Below are 18,149 nucleotides of genomic sequence, written 5' to 3'. Positions count from 1 at the left end.
CATGCTTTGAAATGCAGAATACTGTAGAGGAAAATGAAACAAAAAGTAAAAGTCTGCTCTAATTTCATAAAACAATCCTGTGAATGGAAAAAAGGGTGATGATGATATCGTTCATAGCAGCAACTGATATGATGAGGGTGATGATGATAAAGCTATAGACTTTTAATATTGTGCACATTTTTACTTGCATGCTGCACTGAAAATCGTTCAGCGATGCGAGGGGTGGACATGCGAAGAAGCTGATCTTTGCTGTATGCTTGCAAACTGTGTGTAGAGTGAATCACTGAATCATTGCCGCTACTGGGAGATATATCCTATATACAGTACAGTAGGCTATATACTGTATACATATACTTCCAGGTCATGGAAGAGAGGGATACTCAATAGCTGCAAATATAGTGATCCAGATGATACAATGTTATACCACTGCAAACCACTGAGGGATGGCATGTGTGGGGGGGCCTGGGGAGAACAGTTGACTGTTTTTCCTAAATATTGAGGAGCGGAAGGGGGCTAAAAAAAGGGGTGTACTATTGCAGCCCATTCACTCTCCGAACTCGTCTAAGAGCACCGCTTTGTCACTGAGGTAACGCTCCCTGGAGCCTAGAGTGTTTTATGGAACGCACCACGGGCAGACCGTTAAAAAGCACTCTGCAGCTGTGGGTTCAGGCAAAGGTCGAGCACGCCATCAGGCTCGTCATCCAGAACGAGTTGGGAACTACGGTACTACCACCTAAGAGGCGGTAGTACCACCCTGGGTTTGGGTTAGGAGCTTGAAGATCCCTGGGTCTCCAGGGGGGACTGGGGTCTTCGACCCCCTTTAGGGGGTCTTCCTCAAAGACCCCGGTCTTCCCTGGAGACTCTAACCTTAAGACCACCCAGCCAATGCCGAAACCTAAAGACCACCTACCTACCCAATGCCTAAACCTAAGTTCCCCCCCTGGGTTGTACTACCGTCCCCTGGGTGATACTACTGTACTTCCGAACTCATTCTGGATGATAAGTCTGACAGCAGGCTTGACCTTTACCTGAACCCACAGGTGCGGAGTGGTGCATTCCATAAAATGCCCCATGCTCCGGGGACCTCAAACACAAAAGGCGCTTGACAAAGCAGTGCTCTGAGACGAGTTCGGAGAGAAAACGTGTTGACTATTGTCAACACATCTGGGTAAAATACACTCACAAAGGTTTTGAGAATAGCATCACATCCTTTTTAGAAGCATACAACTCTATGGCAGCCCCGTTATGGAGGAGTCTGAATACTGAGATAACTATAGAGTTACTCTGGGGTGACCAATGGGGTGCTCATAAGAGTTAATGATACTTTATCCATATCAAATGTTAGAGAAAGCTAGAGGGGGAAATGGTGATGCTCCAGGTCCTGATTGTGTGATAGCATTATCAATGGTTGAACTTTATAAAATTTCAAAACATCTTCTTTCAATAAACCTCTTTGAAAGCAAAATCAAGGTGTCTGGTCTGATTCTTGAGACATTTGTTTGTATTTGTATTATTTTCCATCAGCCTGCACCCCATCAGTAATGTGCCTTCTTAACTCATGTAAATAATGTTAGGAATATGATAGTCATAGCCTACCAAATACGCAAAACCATGACATGATTCACATGAAACATCACTTTAGATGACAAGAGTACAATTTATAGTAAGAATGCTGATAACTATGATACAGCCTAGTCGCAAAAACTGTTGAAATATAATTATGCCCCACTATGCACACTATCAGAGTGTTACAGCTGTCAGAAACCAAGTCAAAGAAATCAGAGAAGCTCTCATGGAGGCTAGGCAAACTGTGAATGATCCGGTTGCTAAAGTAGAGACTCAAGCCCTTGCAGAAGAGGTGGGCTCATTCAGGTTTTTGATTTGCTCTGTTGTGTGGTGTGAAATTCTTACCATCACAAACCAGGTGAACAAGCTGCTTCAGTCAAGTTCAATGCAGATTGACATTGCTGTCAGGCTCATTGACACTGCCAAAACATCGCTCTCCAAATACAGAGACATTGGGTTTGCTGACGCTTTGTCAACTGCCAAGGACCTCTGTGACTGCTTGAACATTGAACCAGTGCTTAAGGAGAAAAGGCTCAGGAACACTAAAAGGCTGTTTGCATATGAGGCTGCAGACGAGCCAGTCAGTGATGCCCTCAAAAGGCTTGAGGTATCATTTTTCAACTGTGTTGTAGACTCTGCTTTGATGTCACTGCAAGAGAGGTTTGAGCCAGGTCAAAGACAGATTTGGACTGCTGCTTGATTTCAGACAAGTCCAAGGGATGTCCAAGGAGGTCTTAGAAAAACAGTGCACTGAACTGCAGAAGACACTCACTGCAAAGGGAACAGCTGATATTGATGGACCTGAAATGGTGCAGGAAATCCTGAACCTTCCACAACTGTCACCACAGACCACTGCCCTGGAGATGCTGACATTTCTCCATGACAACCAACTTCAAGAGCTCTATCCAAATCTCTGGATAGCTCTACGTCTTGCACTGACTCTCCCAGTCACAGTTGCTTCTGCTGAGCAAAGTTTTTCTAAACTTAAGCTCATTAAAACATACCTGCGTTCATCAATGGGACAGGAACGTGTGAACGGTCTTGCTGTCATCAGCATCAATGTAGAACTCGCTCAGAAGCTGTCATGACCTAATCTACGATTTTGCAGCCAGGAAATGCAGACGTGCGCGTCTGTAGTCTGTCAGAGTGGCAGATTAATTCAATTTAGGGTAGCATGTGTCTTCACAGTATCATTTTTGCTGTGCTGTGTGAAGGCAAGAGACCACATACTCTGCCATCACTAACAGCACATTTGAGAAGTTTTCACACATTCAAGCCTCTTTTTGTCTGCGAGCTTCTGCTAGTTATCATAAAAATTCTTATTGTAACAGTAATTAACCTTGATCATGTCTCAGACTGTCGTGTTGGGCCCTTGAATTTGGGGGAAAGGTCCTAGAATTTGATGAGGAAGGTGTGGGAACCCTGTTCATTCTTTTAAGCTAGTTTGTTTTCACTTGATCCCAGCATTTTTAGTTATTTCATTTTTGGTTTTATCATTATTTATAATTTATTTATATATTGCATTGGTTTTATTTATTGTGTTGTGTGATTTTAGTTTGGTATGTTATTGCATGATTTTGCACTTTGACCGTTTTTACTTGTAGTTTGGTGTGTTGCGTGATTTTGCACATTTACTGTTTTTACTTATATGACTGAGGATAAGTGACTCTAAAACTGGAATTAAGTATGGACCACACACATCCCACAGCTCAGTGTGCCTTTGTTTATTTTATAGCACAGTTTTGCAGTCATTCATTTAGTTTGACAGTTATAGAGTTGATTTGAGCTAGTTGTGGAGTGATGTCATGATGGCATCACTGGGGGAGTGATGTCATGAATGACACCACTAGTCCACAACTTAACTCAAATCAACTTAATAACTGTCAAACTAAATGAATGACTCATTCATTATTATTATTATCAGTGAAACTTCAATGAGAAAGACAGGAGGCGCTGATAAAGCTCACAGGCTCTAGCATCTGCCTGGTTACTTGCATGTAGGCTACAGTTTAACAATCGCTTGTTTGCTGACATGTACTGTACAGTAATTCTAACAATTGTTTGTTTGCCACATGTAATGTAATGTGAGATACACTAGTATCGTTCATAATTAATGATTTTGCAGTCTTTCGTTTGACAGTTATTGAAAGTTTTGCAGTCATTCAGTTAGTTTGACAGTTACTTAGAGTTGGTTTGAGTTAAGTTGTGGAGTGGCCGTCCACAGCTTAACTCAAATCAACTCAATAACTGTCAAACTAGATGAATGATTGCAAGACTGTTTACATTTTTCTGATGCTACTAATTTTGTAATGATACAAAGCTGGTTGAACATTGGTGGCGTGTTCCTTAACATGGGGGGGGGGGGATCTATGCATTGTTTTATAGGCTTTTATCATGATTAACCCAGTGAGCCACCAGGACCTGACATGGGTCAACCACACCGCCACTGTTGTCAAAAAGGCCCAACAGCGACTACACGGACTCAGGCGCCTGAAGAATTTCGGGCTAACGCCGGGATTGCACTGGTTTGCGTTGCGTTGCGGCTGTTCTCCGGTTTTGATCCGTGCTCTGTGCTCCGCCAACACTAACCGGCTGCGTGCAGAGCACGTCACGGCTCCGCTCCGCCAGACAGCTAGAGTGACGAGACCGACAAGTTCTCACGGTAAAATCGCGCGAGACAATTTGTATGTGGGATAAATACAACGTCAAACAGGCAGAAGATCATTGTTCCCAACTGGAGAAGCAGAGGAGGGGTGGACTTGCTTGGTGTTGTCCTTGTAAAAAGGATGGGTCGTGTCATAAATTATTTTGTGGTTTTCCACTTCAATTATGAACTTTTCCTCATACATGTTTGTCCTCTGGCTTGATCTTGAATGCTGTAAACACCTCTGCCCTGTTGATTTCATGCCTGGCTCCTCCCAACTTGCTGCAGCTTTGCTCCGTCATCCGTGAAAAATAGAAGCCTTGCGTATTTCTTTCGGAGAGCTCCGGATCGTCGGAGCTGGGACGGAGTAGACACGCAACGCAGCGGAGTAGGTGGGAGTTGACACAATGATTAGAGTGGAAACGTATCGGCTCCGATGCCGTACCGCAGCGCAGACGGACCGAACACGGACCTAGTGGAATGTAGGCGTAAGGCCAAAAATCCTCAGGGACTTCTACAGAGGCACCATTGAAAGCCTGCTGACTGGCTGCTTCACCACCTGGTACGGGAACTGCACCACCATGGACCGCAGGGCGCTAAGAAGGGTGAGGCGCGCGGCCCAGCACGTAACAGGATGTGAGCTGCCAGAACTGCAAGATCTGTACAACCAGCGGTGCCTCAGGAGGTCCCTGAAGATCATCAAAGACACAAACCACCCCCACAACAGTCTGTTCTCCCTGCTACCCTCAGGGAGGAGATACAGGGTCCCAAGAGCACGCACAAATCGCTTGAGGGACAGTTTCTTCTCGCAGGCCACAAGACTCCTTAACATATACAAATAGTGTAGTAGCCGTCCTGTACCGCACTGCAGCTGCTACCATCATGTATGACTAATGTTCAATAGTATGTTTAAATGCTATTTGCACCTAACAGAATGTTATTATGTTTAATTATGTTTAAAGTATGTTCATGCCATTTGCACATTATGTGCAGTGAATACGCCACTGTCTGTGACGAGTCTTACTGCTTTATTGCTTGTTGCCTCTTGTTTTTATTTATTTATTATTATTATTTTGCACTATGTTGTAACGGAGCCTACAGCACAAGAATTTCACATGTGATACTTGTACTACGGAGTGACAATAAAAAATCTTGAATCTTGAATCTTGAGCGCTAAAGCTCCCATTTCTGGTCTCAACTGCACTTTGTATTTTATAATGTAGACCTGAACTGTGCTACAACTGAATGTGCATTAAATATTCAATGCTGCAGTACCACAATTTGTGATGTGCAATTTACTAACTGCAACTTATTGCACCTTACCAGTATGTCCTTTTATTATTAGGGTTAGGTGTGTGTCCCATGTGTAACTCCCATGTGTGTAACATGTTAAAAAGGCCTTGTTTCTCACATTAAACAACTGTGTGGAACTTGAAGCCTGCCTCTGCCTCCACCTTCTTCTCCTGCTCACCATCCTAACACTATCATTCTGCGTTCATACTGCTGTATATATTATAGCTTTATGTACCTTACATGTGTTGTCACTTCATATTTGATAGTACTTTTGATCAGGATTAAAGTACAATGCACATATTTGGCACTTCATTTTATATACTTTTATTATACCATCAATGTACTGTTATTGAAGATTGAGCTTTCACAAACTATAAATATACTGTATGAATAAGTATTCGGTTTTAAGATTGCAGTTGTGTATTTTGCGGGGGGCGGGGCACCACAAAACAATTACGCTTTAGGGCACCCAAATGGCCAGCAGCGGCCCTGATGCACAGTATGCAGAGCATGTGCGCGTCAGTTGACAGATCAGGCTAGTCTACAACTGAAGTTCGCCATTTTTGTCACAAGATGTCGCTATAAATCTATAATTTCAATGTGTAGGGCTCTGACAACACAGTCTGTCTGTAACTGTTTTGAAGCAGTGCCGCCTGCACCATTGATAGACATTAATTGTTGACATTATTATGTTTCCCAATGTCCACATAACGGACTGGTCGGTCCTCATGTAGGACTAATTGAGTTTAAAGGCGAAACGCGCATTGACTAGTCTAGTGTAATTTTTAATGTCCTGCTTGACGCCCTATATTCTCTATAATGAAGCTAATTCCTCTCATCCCGGTACATTCCAGTGATTTGGGCGGTATGGGGGAGTCTTCCTGGGCCGTGGCCGTATCTAGAGCCCGTTCCCCCCGGCGATTGGGCCCGCACCGTCCCGTAAAAGGAGTCAAACTTCCCCATTGTATGCGCCGGGTGTCTGTCAAAAGTGCATTGACTGACGACGTACGGCCGGCCCGGGAATCGGAAACTGCGATTGGACAGAAACTCCGTCACTCTGACTTAATCTTTATTTTGATTGGTCAAAACAGGAGCCATTCACGAATACCGATCTCTGATTGGAGCACAGCGTCAATGGGGAGGAGCATGTTTGTGTGCAGCCGCAGGAGTGCATTCACGGGAGGGCGGATCGGAGTGGTGACAGCGACGCTCGGATACTCCCGACAAACTGTCAAAAAGCGGACAACTAACGGTGAGTCAACTCAAAATTAACCATGTGTTTTATCTCCGGTGTCCGGAACCGTTCGTCGTTTGCAGTCAGTGTGGCTTTTCTCGGCGGACGGCTGAATTCTTTGAAGCAGTGAAATGACGGTGATTTTGGATGAGTGATCTCACAGCACGCATCACAGCGACAGTGTACTGGGTAGGATAGTGCTGCCTTTAAGTGCTCCTCGTAGACTCCTGCTTCCAAGCGCCGAACTCGTAAATGTATACCGAGCTGGCGTTCATTCAGGTGTCTATAGTCTGATAAAAACAAATGCCCCCCGTGGAAAAATACGTTTTGGTTTTGTAGAATCCGATGGACACAGAACTACTTTGACGATCGACTGTGCAACAGGAATGTAACGTTAATTGATGTTTCAATCAGTTTGTTATCCCAATCTGTTGTCTCCATAACTTTTACCATCCGTTGAGGTATGGCTCCCATGCTCACTGCCCGTTAAACATCACATTTCAACAACCCTCACTTTCCCAGTTGTATTTACCCCAGTTCATGTGCTACGCACGCGTAAATTCCGAAATTTCTGACAGCAACTAAAGGCAGCATAAGTGTACTGTACACGGTGAAGTTGCACTGTCACACACAGCCAGAGACAGAGTAGTAATGGCAAAGCTATGCAAGCAAGCTTGTCTCTCTCTCTCTCTCTCTCTCTCTCTCTCTCTCTCTCTCTCTCTCTCTCTCTCTCTCTCTCTCTCTCTTTCTCTCTTTCTTTCTTTCTCTCTCTCTCTCTCTCTCTCTCTCTCTCTCTCTCTCTCTCTCTCTCATTCACTCACTAATTTTATAGGCTGTGGTTGACTGTTAATGTTTTAAGGTCAGGCTGGCCACACGACCTCTTCTGCTTTGCTGTCTGAATTTGCAATAATGCAGACATAGTGACATACAGTTAGGCTCCATATAGCCCTGGCCCCATATAAGCCCTGTATGCCTGCTGTTTTGTATATTACTATTGGTAGTAATAGTAGACTAGCAAGAGTGGTGGTACGTTACCTTCCACCTTATCATTAGCATGCTAGTTGATGATGAATGAATAGCCTATTGAAGGGACACAGATATCTTTCACTGCTAAGTTCAGTTCTACAATCTTCTGGCACTATTGAATGAAGTTGCGCCCTTATCATTCCTTATCTTGGCAGCTTGTGATAGTGATACAGGACGATACGCCTTTCTGCTGCTGCACTTCAGTTCCCTCTGGATAGGTGCATCCATTAAAAGGCTGACTTTAAGTATAAATGTATCATTGTTACACAATAACTATTATCTAACAACAAAACTACTGCTGCACTAATCGGATTTGGCACTGCAGTGTTAGTCAAAGTTTTACATGCTGAATGCATGCTTCGTTTTTGGCATGAGTTTCTAACTTTCTTCCTGGTTTGAGTTTCAAAGTGCAGATTGTTTCCGTGAGCCATAAACATGATATGCACACACACAGACCTGTGCTTGTTATTATATGTACGCATTATGCAAACACATGCATGTGTAAATAAACACATGCACAAACACGGCAATGTTTGCAGGTCTACCCCAGAACTGACTCAGTCCACAGTACACCTTGAAAATGCACTGGAACATGTAATACATTTTGCCTTGGAAATTGATGATAGAAGTGATAAGAGGAATAGCAGCAAAAAGAGGATCGTTACTGGAGAGGACTCCCTCCCTCCAGATTACTCTCCCTCCCTCCCTCCCTCCCTCCCTCCAGATTACTCTCCCTCCCTCCCTCCCTCCCTCCCTCCCTCCAGATTACTCTCCAATCCCTCCCTCCCTCCCTCCCTCCAGATTACTCTCCAATCCCTCCCAGCCAGATTACTGAGCGGGGAATAAGGGGTGGGACTGCTCTTAGGCCCTGTACATTATGTACTTGCGTGGCCATCCCTAAATGTCCTGTTTCTTGTTACCTGGCTGTAAGCCAGCAGAAGTGATCAGGTATCCACCTTATTTTTGAATGCCCCACTGTAAAAAATAATTGTGCGTACAAGGTCCGGTTTAACGTGACTATTGCTGCAGCTTGCCATTTCCTAATGTATTCTACTTGATTCGAAAAGATGGCTGCCTACACTCAGTCTCTTGTACCCTGGCTGAATTGAACATAACTTGGTCAATAAGTATGTTACATACAAAATAAAACAACCCGTAATCTCTTAATTTTATGTAGAATGCAGAGGACATGTAACTGTTTAGTTAAACTTGCATTCCAGGAATATTGTGCTCTTAAGATGACGTTAGTGGCTCGAGTCTGTTTCGTCCTGAAACCCACACGCTTTGCGGTGGTGGTTTTAGCGTAACCTATGTGCGATTCGAGGCGTAAAGTATGTGCGTTTTAGCGTAACTTATGTGGGATTCGAGGCGTAACCTATGTGGGGTTTGGCGTAACCTATGTGCCATTCGAAATAACGTATCCGAGATAGAAAACGTTATGAATATAGCCACGTTATAAACAACAAACTAACGCCGGTGATCCTTATGGAAACAGTGTTACTCGAAATGGTTAATATTGGCCACAGCAGGCAATTACCCATGAATGCACTGCGCTCTTAAAGGGATATTTATCGACGAGATTTTTGCCAAGCTGGACCTGATTAGTGATTTGCTCCGTTCGCCCAGACGGGTGTCAAGCTGTCAGCAACAAGGCTGGGAGGATCACACCGGAAGAAGCACCCATCAGCAGATCAGGCAAAAATGGCCGCCAAAAATAAGGTGGATAGGCCTCATGAGTAATCACGTAGGTCAGATGTGCAGTGGTTCTTGGGTTGGTCCCTTTGGCAGAAGGCTAATTTCTCTCAAAGGATCGGGTGTTGCACTGTGATACTGAACGTTTCACAGACAAGCCTGCAGAGGTGTAGCAGTGGTGAGACACTTAACCTTCTGCCCTGGGAGTGAATCCCAGGACGGTCTTCTCTCCTGTGTCTCCTCCAGGCTGGCTCCCTCCCAGCTCCCCTGCTGTCCATCTCAGCAGACAATCAAAGACCTGCACAGAAACATGAAGAGAGAAGTTTCTGCTTCTGCACCAGTGTTTCATGATTATGTTTCATGATGAGGTGGAAGGGCTTCTGAAGCAGCACATAGATTTTATGATTGTACATTCATTGACAACACATGCTAATGAAACGTGACCAAACCCCATGAATCCTGGCTAACTTTGATTCAAGAATAAATCATTCAACACATATAATACAATTATTGACACCCGCCCAATGGCGCCCATACGACTTGAAAGCTCTGAATGCAAGGATCAGTAATCTATAGGGGTGTCACGATACACTAATTTCAAGATACGATACGATACACGATATTGGGTTCACGATAACGATACGATACGATATTTTAACAATATTCTTTTTAACAAAAGTAAATAATTTTTATGTATTTATTTATCATTTATTTAACCATGTGAGTCCCGTTGAAATCAAAACCTCTTTTCAAGGGAGCCCTGGGAAAATACTGGAAAAATAGTCTTTTATTTGAAATACACAAAATACAAAACAAATGCTGTTTTTGGAAATTGTTAGTATAATAACTATAAAACAACATGGAAGATAATACTTCTTTTGCAATAGAATGTGTCACACTGTCACAAACTAAATGTTTGTTGCATGGTGAAAGAAAAATAAAGTATACAATCTATTTCTTAAATAACTCATGCTCAATGGTCCCTAAACTTATGTAATCTTATGTACCCCTTGAGCTGTTTTGCCATGCCAGTAGTAGTCTACCGCCTCACTCATGCGTGTTGATTCTGCTAAATTTGTTCTATTATTATTCAGGAGCAAAAAAAAAAAAAAAAAAAAATCATTTTCTTTTTTTTACGATATCATTTTTTTCTGACGATACGCATATCGTGATTCGTGACGTTTCGATATCGCGATATATCGTGCAACCCCTAGTAATCTATGAAGAATTGGGGGGAATTGTTAACAAGGATGCCTAAATGAAACTTGTGGGTTCAGCGTAGGTACAGCTTAGGTTGAGCGTTGCTTCGGCGTACTGTGTGAATGGGAGCTTAGGGTAGGGCAGACAGACTGTAGGCTGTATTGTGTCTCATATGCTGTTAGCGTAGGGCAGTTGTTTGTTTCTTTGGCTGGCATCAGGCACCATTGAGCAGAGGGGGAATCAGAGTGCTGTGAAGAAAAGAAAGTACCTTAAAAACCCATTGAGTGCAGCCGCCACATGCCAGAAGCACCGCAGTACACAGCTGCTGCCTCCAAGACCACATCTTTCCAGTCAGGAAAACTCCTGCAAAAGTGGAACATCTGTTTCTTTCCCCGCCTCTTTTAAAAATACATTAAGCCCAGTTCTTCAGATTATTCTAACTAGTCCTCGGTGCAGTCAGTGATGCTGTACCAGTTTCCTGGCCAACTACTGTATGAGGTCATACTGACTCACTACTTGCCAATACTACTGTACGATAGATAACAATCTGAGTAGTTTTATTGCTGTTTGTTGTGGACAGTTTGGGATGTTTCTGCTGTGGGAAAGCTCATTTTTATGCAGACTGTTCTTTCCTTTATCATCCTCCCATTGAATGTTGTAATATAAATAAGATATCAATTTCAGTACATTACAGTGAGTCTATACTGTATTTTTAATGTTGACTTTTACTGACTCCAAGTCCCAACACGCACAATAACCTCAGCCTGGTTCTGGCCAATATACCATTAACTGGACTCTTATTTTGACCAAAAAGCCAATTCTACTTAAAGTGGAACTGAAGCACTCTCATTTTCAGGGCAAATTGGAAATGTGAGGTAGATGAGGTCTGCCCAAAATGAATGTCACGCATTGGAGTATTGTCTAACCCACACATGGGCAAAATACGGCCTGCGGGCCGCATGTGGCCCCCTGTGTGGCCCGCGATGGAATTGATTTTTTATTTTTTATTTTTTACAGTGCACCTGAATGCAACATGCAAGATACCCGCCGAATAAGTGTCCAAATGTTCATGTTATTCTGGCCAATACTCTATATGGAATAAGCTATCTTTCAATAATCTTTATGACTAAAAGGCTAAAAGTAATCTCATGTGCAAGAAATGACTGTTCTACAGTCATTTCTTGCGGCCCTTGGGCCTGGGGCAAAATGCGGCCCCAGGGCCGCATTTTGCCCATGGGCCGGACTCTAAAGAAAAACAAAACGACCCCCAAAAACTCAATAAAAGGCAGAATTATGTTAATAAATCTCATCTGCTACAGCCATTGGATTTGTATCACTATCATATCAGGAGATTAACAAGAAATTACCAATCACAACGGGAGACAGGGTTAAAAATAGGGAGACTCCCGCGTACCTGTTGGCAGGTACATTATAATCTCCAATGTGTGGCCCTTCGCTTACTTAATGTAAGTCAGTATGGCCCTCAGGAAAAAAAGTTGCCCACCCCTGGTCTAACCCAATAAGGAAGATGCATTGAGTAATGAGTAGAGATCCAGATTGTAACACAGAGTGTAACAAGTTGACAATTCAGCCTGATATCATCGTGCATTCCTTTATAACTGGGAACTGGTAATCTTACGACTTCAAAGGTCATGAGCTGGGATGGTGACGTCACCAGAGCTGGTATTTCCCATTCCAAACTCTTAGGTGCCTCAGCAGCCCCGACCTCAAAAATCCAAGATGGCTACGCCGCGAAACAACAGTAGTTATAATCATAGTAATGTTGTTTAGCACTTCTGTTTTGTTTGTCTCATTAAATCAGCTGTACACACAGCACTGCCTAACTTCTATCTGTGTGGACATGAGGCTGCAGTGTTTGTATGCGCAAAATGCCGCGAAATGCCATGTTATCTAGGGTTGTGCGATGTCAATCAAATAACCATCGTGATGGTTCCACAGTGAACCATCGTGATGGACGATGGCATTGTCATTGACGGGGGTGGGGGGAATAATTAATTATTTATTAAGTCGCTGCGGCGCCATTTGGCTATGCCGCTGCAATGCGTTCACATTAACAGGACAGCTGGGTTCTACATGAGACCAGCGGGCTTGTATAGGCTACTATTAGTAGCCTCTGTGCTAACAGCACAGAGCCAGGCGACTGAAGCAGTGGGGCTGTCACTACCAGCAATTTGGAGGGCACAAAACAAATAATATTAACGTTACAGATCCTCACCAACAACGTGTGTGTGTTGAATTTAACTAGCTGGCAGAAAACTGACTGAATTACTGGCTGATATAACGTTAGATTCGCATGGGCTTTTGAACCTAATGAGAGAGAGTGAGTTGAGGAGAAATGGCTCGAGAAACACAGCAGCAGCTGCAGTATCTAATGGAGCGACTCCAACTTTCACTTTGGAAAGAGGCGAGTTAAATTCACAGTTGAAGACTTGTACTCACGTTGGGTTGAAAACAGGAAAGAACGTGATGTTTCTTCTTTGTCTTAAAACGTTTTCACAACAAAACAAACGCGCAAACGCCATTTTCAAGCTTGGTAATGCCATCTCAGTAACACCTTGATGGAATTTCTTCACATTTGGCTCAAACTTCAAAGTCTGGACAGACATGGATGTCGACTGCTCACTTGTTGGCGGAGGCATATATCCGCGGTGCGGTCGTTCTAGTCTTAGGTAGGTCGCTTTCACATATAAGCTGTTTAGTCCGCTTTAACCGCGCCAGAGTTTGTTTCCTCGGATAGTGTGCTTCATTTGGGGTGGTGTGAAAGCGCAAACGAACTCTGTGGCGGAACAAACAAACAAACTCTGGTCCGCTTGAAAACGTGGGTCTCGGTTCGCGTCCAAGTGAACCCTGGCGCGGTTCGTTTGTTGTGTGAAAGCAAACCGGACTAAACACTCATGCATGAGTAGAAGACGGTAGAAGGGAGCAAAACAAACACTGCGGTGTGCACACGTGTACAGTACCTGCGCACCGCGTCGTGACGTACGTCGTCATAACAACATCACATTTCTCAACAGCTGGCCTGCTTGCCTATCTCCTTCGGTATGTAGGCTACTCTCATCTGCAGAATGAAATGTTCAACAGCTTGCTGCCTCATCTGCTGCTCATATTGGGCACATTCTTGTAAAATAATTATATGATAGTAACACCAAAGTAAAACCAGAAATCCCAATATCGCAGGTTTGTGTTTTGCGGATTCACTTGTGTTGTTCAGTCAGCCCTCAGCCAGGCAAGAAGCCTGCTGGAGAGGAGAGATTTCCCTTCTCTATTCTGTCCAATAGACGAGTGACTGTTTCGACCACGTGACATTGTTCAGAAAGTTTGGTGCGCTTGGCAAATTGCTGTGTGAACAATGTTGCAACTTCACCCCCCCGAATCGCACCGAGTCCACCAGCTTATATGTGAAAGCGACCTTAGATTTGTTGTGCCGTTGTTTTGGGACAAAAACAATCCATTACATTACATCCAGTACATTTTTAAGCCTTGTGTTCATGCAGCCAAATCAGATGCCTTGTATAATTTGAAGAATGCATGGTTATTAATCAGGACATAGGTTAGTGTCAGTGTTATTTACAAGCTACAATTCTCTGGCTTGTTGCTGCAGACCCATTATAGGGAGCCACTGCACATCAATCTGTATGGGAAACTCTGAAAGCACTGATTCATTCATTCACTAGTTTACTTCAGCTGTGATGAACAATGCCCGCTGGCTACAGCTGCAGATGATCAGACAGCCGGTCTGACAAGTCGTTTCAATGGATTAGCTAATTGTTTATATTGTGAGAAAATTAGAGCCACTTTGAGTGTTTCAATCTGATTTAAAAGCAAAGATAATCTGTTTTAACCCTCTAGGTATTTAGGAAAAGAAACAGTAGGAGGCAGATGTAGAGTAAATTTGTATTGATTTGGTTTTCAATTGTTCATGTTGTAGACTGAGCTTTCCTTGTCCATGGAAATATTCAGATATTTGTAATGGAGTGGTATGTCAGTCCCTGACAGACAACGCTTAGCAGGCAGTCTGGAAGGACGTCCCTAGCAGGGGTAATCAAAAAAGTGATTTACAAAAGCATTTTGTTCATCAAGTACTCAATCTCACACGCCGTCTTTAAATGTTTGGGTTTTGTCCTGGAATGTGAGTGATTAGACGGAGAGACAATGACAGCGGGCACAGAGAGAGAGAGAGAGGAACTAACTCTGTGCTTTATTTATAAATCATTTCTGCTGTTCCTTCCCTAAAAGTGACAGGAAGTGTCTAGCTAGGAGTGGAGTGGTATACTGTACCTTCAGCTGTCTGCTTCCTCCAAACGGATGTCTTATTCAGATTGACGGATGCCAAGAGGAGCTTTATGGTGGTGGGACTGACAAAGACCATCAGTCCTACCTACCTGTAGGTATGACGTGAGCTGTGGAATATGTGAGCCTTCAGGAACCATTTGGTATTTTCAGCATTGAGTAACCTATGGTGCTGTGGTCCTGCGGTTTAACCCAGGCAGTCTGGCTTTAAAGGGATAGTTCTGTTTGTTTGAAGTGGGGTCGTATCAGCTAGTTCCATACACTAACTGAAATAGGTAAAGCGTTCTGGACGCTGAGCACACCGTGTATCGAGACCCGGCACTCTGAAGCAGCAGCCTCCAGAGCTCTGTCTCTCTAGTACAGGGGGCCAGGAACTAAAACGTAATTTAGCCACCTAAAACAACGCCCACCTAAACAAATCAATATCAGTGTACATGTACGCTCTATTTTGACAATTTTCAGCGCTTTACTTTACCATCAAACAGCCCTCTCATTCGGCACTACATTTCCTCGCAACCGTAGGACTACCGTATTCCTCCGCTAAATGCCTGCACAGAGCACAGAGCCGCGGCGTTGGATTACTCTATATTATATTATATTGTAGTAGTCTATATTATAACGTTACATATCAGATGGAGGTGGTGAGATTATCATCCTTGCCAGTTATAAAACTGGAAGGCTTAGAAGAGAGACAAACACTGACTTGCTTTAGAGACAACAAGTCACCTGGCCTCTCTGGTCTGTACGTTTTCCCCAATTGATCCTGGGAATGGTGAAAAAGGTCTGCAGGACGGCACGGCAGTTCCCCGTCTCTCTCTTTCTACCTGTTCACTCTCTCTCTGAAAAAGTTCCTCTTCTGTATATTACTCTCTCTGGTTCATAATTGTATCCTCTTGTCACCAAGGTGAATGGCATTATCGTCCTCGCTATCAAAATCACTCATATTTTCGTTCGTGTCTTGTATTTGTTGTGTCTTCACTAACAAACTGGGAGAACTAACCCAAAATAACAGCTGATCTGCGGAGTAATCTAGTGCCGCGGCTCTGTGCAGGCGTTTAGCGGAGGAATACGGTAGTCCTACGGTTGGGAGGAAATGTAGTGCCGAATGAGAGGGCTGTTTGACGGTAAAGTAAAGCACTGAAAATTGTCAAAATAGAGCGTACATGTAGGCCTGGGCGATATGGCAATTTTTTTTATCACGATATGTTTTCTTATATCGATCGATGTCGATATTTATCACGATATAAATTTATCAATAATACTAATTGCACATAAAAAGCACATGAAGAATTTTAGGGGCACAATTAAAATTCAATGCAGAGCAATATAGAATGTATTCGATACGACTCTATTACGGTAATCTCTGACCGGTTACAATTAAGTTGAATTCAATTCAAAGTATTCTCATGAGAGAGGCTCAATGCAGCTCATTGGCTATTGTTGTCATTAAATGATAACCCTTTATTTAGTCATCTGTTTGTCCATACTATTCACTAGGGGTGTCACAATATATCGTCCCACGAAATTTCGCGATAGTAAAATGTCACGATATGTATCGTTGAGATGAAATCTCATATCGCAATTTTTTTTTTTTTTTTTTTTCCAAAAATAGACAAAGAAACGTCTTTGTTTGTTGAAGTTCAATGTGTGGAAAGTAGTTCAGTTGAACAAGTCTCTGAAGAGACACATGAGAAGTTATACAGGAGAGAAACCATTCAATTGAGTTTCTGGCAAAACTGTTTACTTAACACATTCACTGCCAGCCGTTTTTTCAATACTGTAGGTAGCTTCTGCCAAGTTTTTTTTTGAGGATTCTGGCTCATCTTTCAAGAGCCGAGGATTCTTTTCTGCTAAGATTTTGTGAACACAAAATATCTCAAAATAACTAATAGAATGTGTGCTTTCTCTGTCTAAAAGAGTTAGTTTGTAGAGTTAGTAGTTATGTAGACATTAGCAGTTGAATACAGCATGGTTTCAGCGTCTGAAAATTTAAGCTGAGATAAATGGCTTTTTGTGAAATTCGATAGAACAGTCACTTTAACCATTTATTTTTGGCGTAAGACGTCAGACATCTAAACAATAGTTTTGAACAGTAATTTCCTCCATAGCAGCAGGAAACCCCCCTCTCCTTCAAACTCCTCCCTCCGTGTGTGTTCTCCTCCCTCCGTGGCTGCAGCGGTACAAGCGAGGCTCTGCCTGTCTGTGCTGCCTGGCTGCTGGCAGCCGCTCTTTGGGCGAGTCTGCATGGGGCTCGTTCGTTTCGGTTGTGAGCTCAGCTGGAATGAAGCTGCGTGCGATTGTGGGCTTTCTGCCGGTGTTTCAAAGTGCGTTGCACCCATAATCTATTATGCAAATTTGCAATCCCCCACCGCCAGCTCCCAGCGCGAAAGCGAAAGCGTTTTCGCCAATCCATTTTACAGTATGAGAATGGTTTCCTCGCGCGTTCCCCTGCAGTTTTGGCTCGGCTTTTTCTAGTCTGGAGAGCACTGTCGCCACTTAGTGGGTCGGTGGAATGGGTTGTACACGTTCGGTGGCTCCCATATTTATATAGGAGATGTAAAAGGGTTAGATCAACGTCCCACCGTCAATTTTTTTTTTTTTTTTTTTTGACGAGTTGACTCGCCATTGGCAGTCAACCGTTGGTTTCTGCTTGACGAGTTGACTCGCCAATGGCAGTGAACGTGTTAACAGGAAAAACTGAAGATGCATAAAAAATAGACTAAGAAAAGTCTTGTTGTTTGAGTTTGAAGAAAAACTGAAGATGCATAATGAGAATTTATACTGCTGAGAAACCTTTTAGTTCAAAGTAAATCTAAGTGACGGTGTAACTCATTCTATTTCAAGATAAGCCTTATCTCCAATCTCATGTTTTTTCTAGTTGTTATTGTAATAACAATTTCCCACAACAGCATGTTTTGTATTTGTGCATTTCAAATAAAATACTACTTTTCCAGTCATATATTGTCATTATTCAAGTTTTAAAAAATATTGTTAAAATCGTATCGTATCGTATCGTTATCGTGAACCCAGTATCGTGAACTGAGTGTATCGTGAACTGAGTGTATCGTGACACCCCTACTATTCACTTATGGCTTTTTAATGTAACTTGATCCATTTGCATTTTCAGCTTATTATAATTGTTCTATGCTTGTTACTTGTTTTCCCTTATACCACTGGTCTTTG

The sequence above is a fragment of the Poromitra crassiceps genome (genome assembly GCF_964638095.1).
Source record: "Poromitra crassiceps genome assembly, chromosome: 2".
Taxonomy (NCBI): Eukaryota; Metazoa; Chordata; class Actinopteri; order Beryciformes; family Melamphaidae; genus Poromitra; species Poromitra crassiceps.
The sequence above is the reverse complement of the archived record's forward strand: the minus strand, read 5'-3'. Positions refer to the sequence as shown.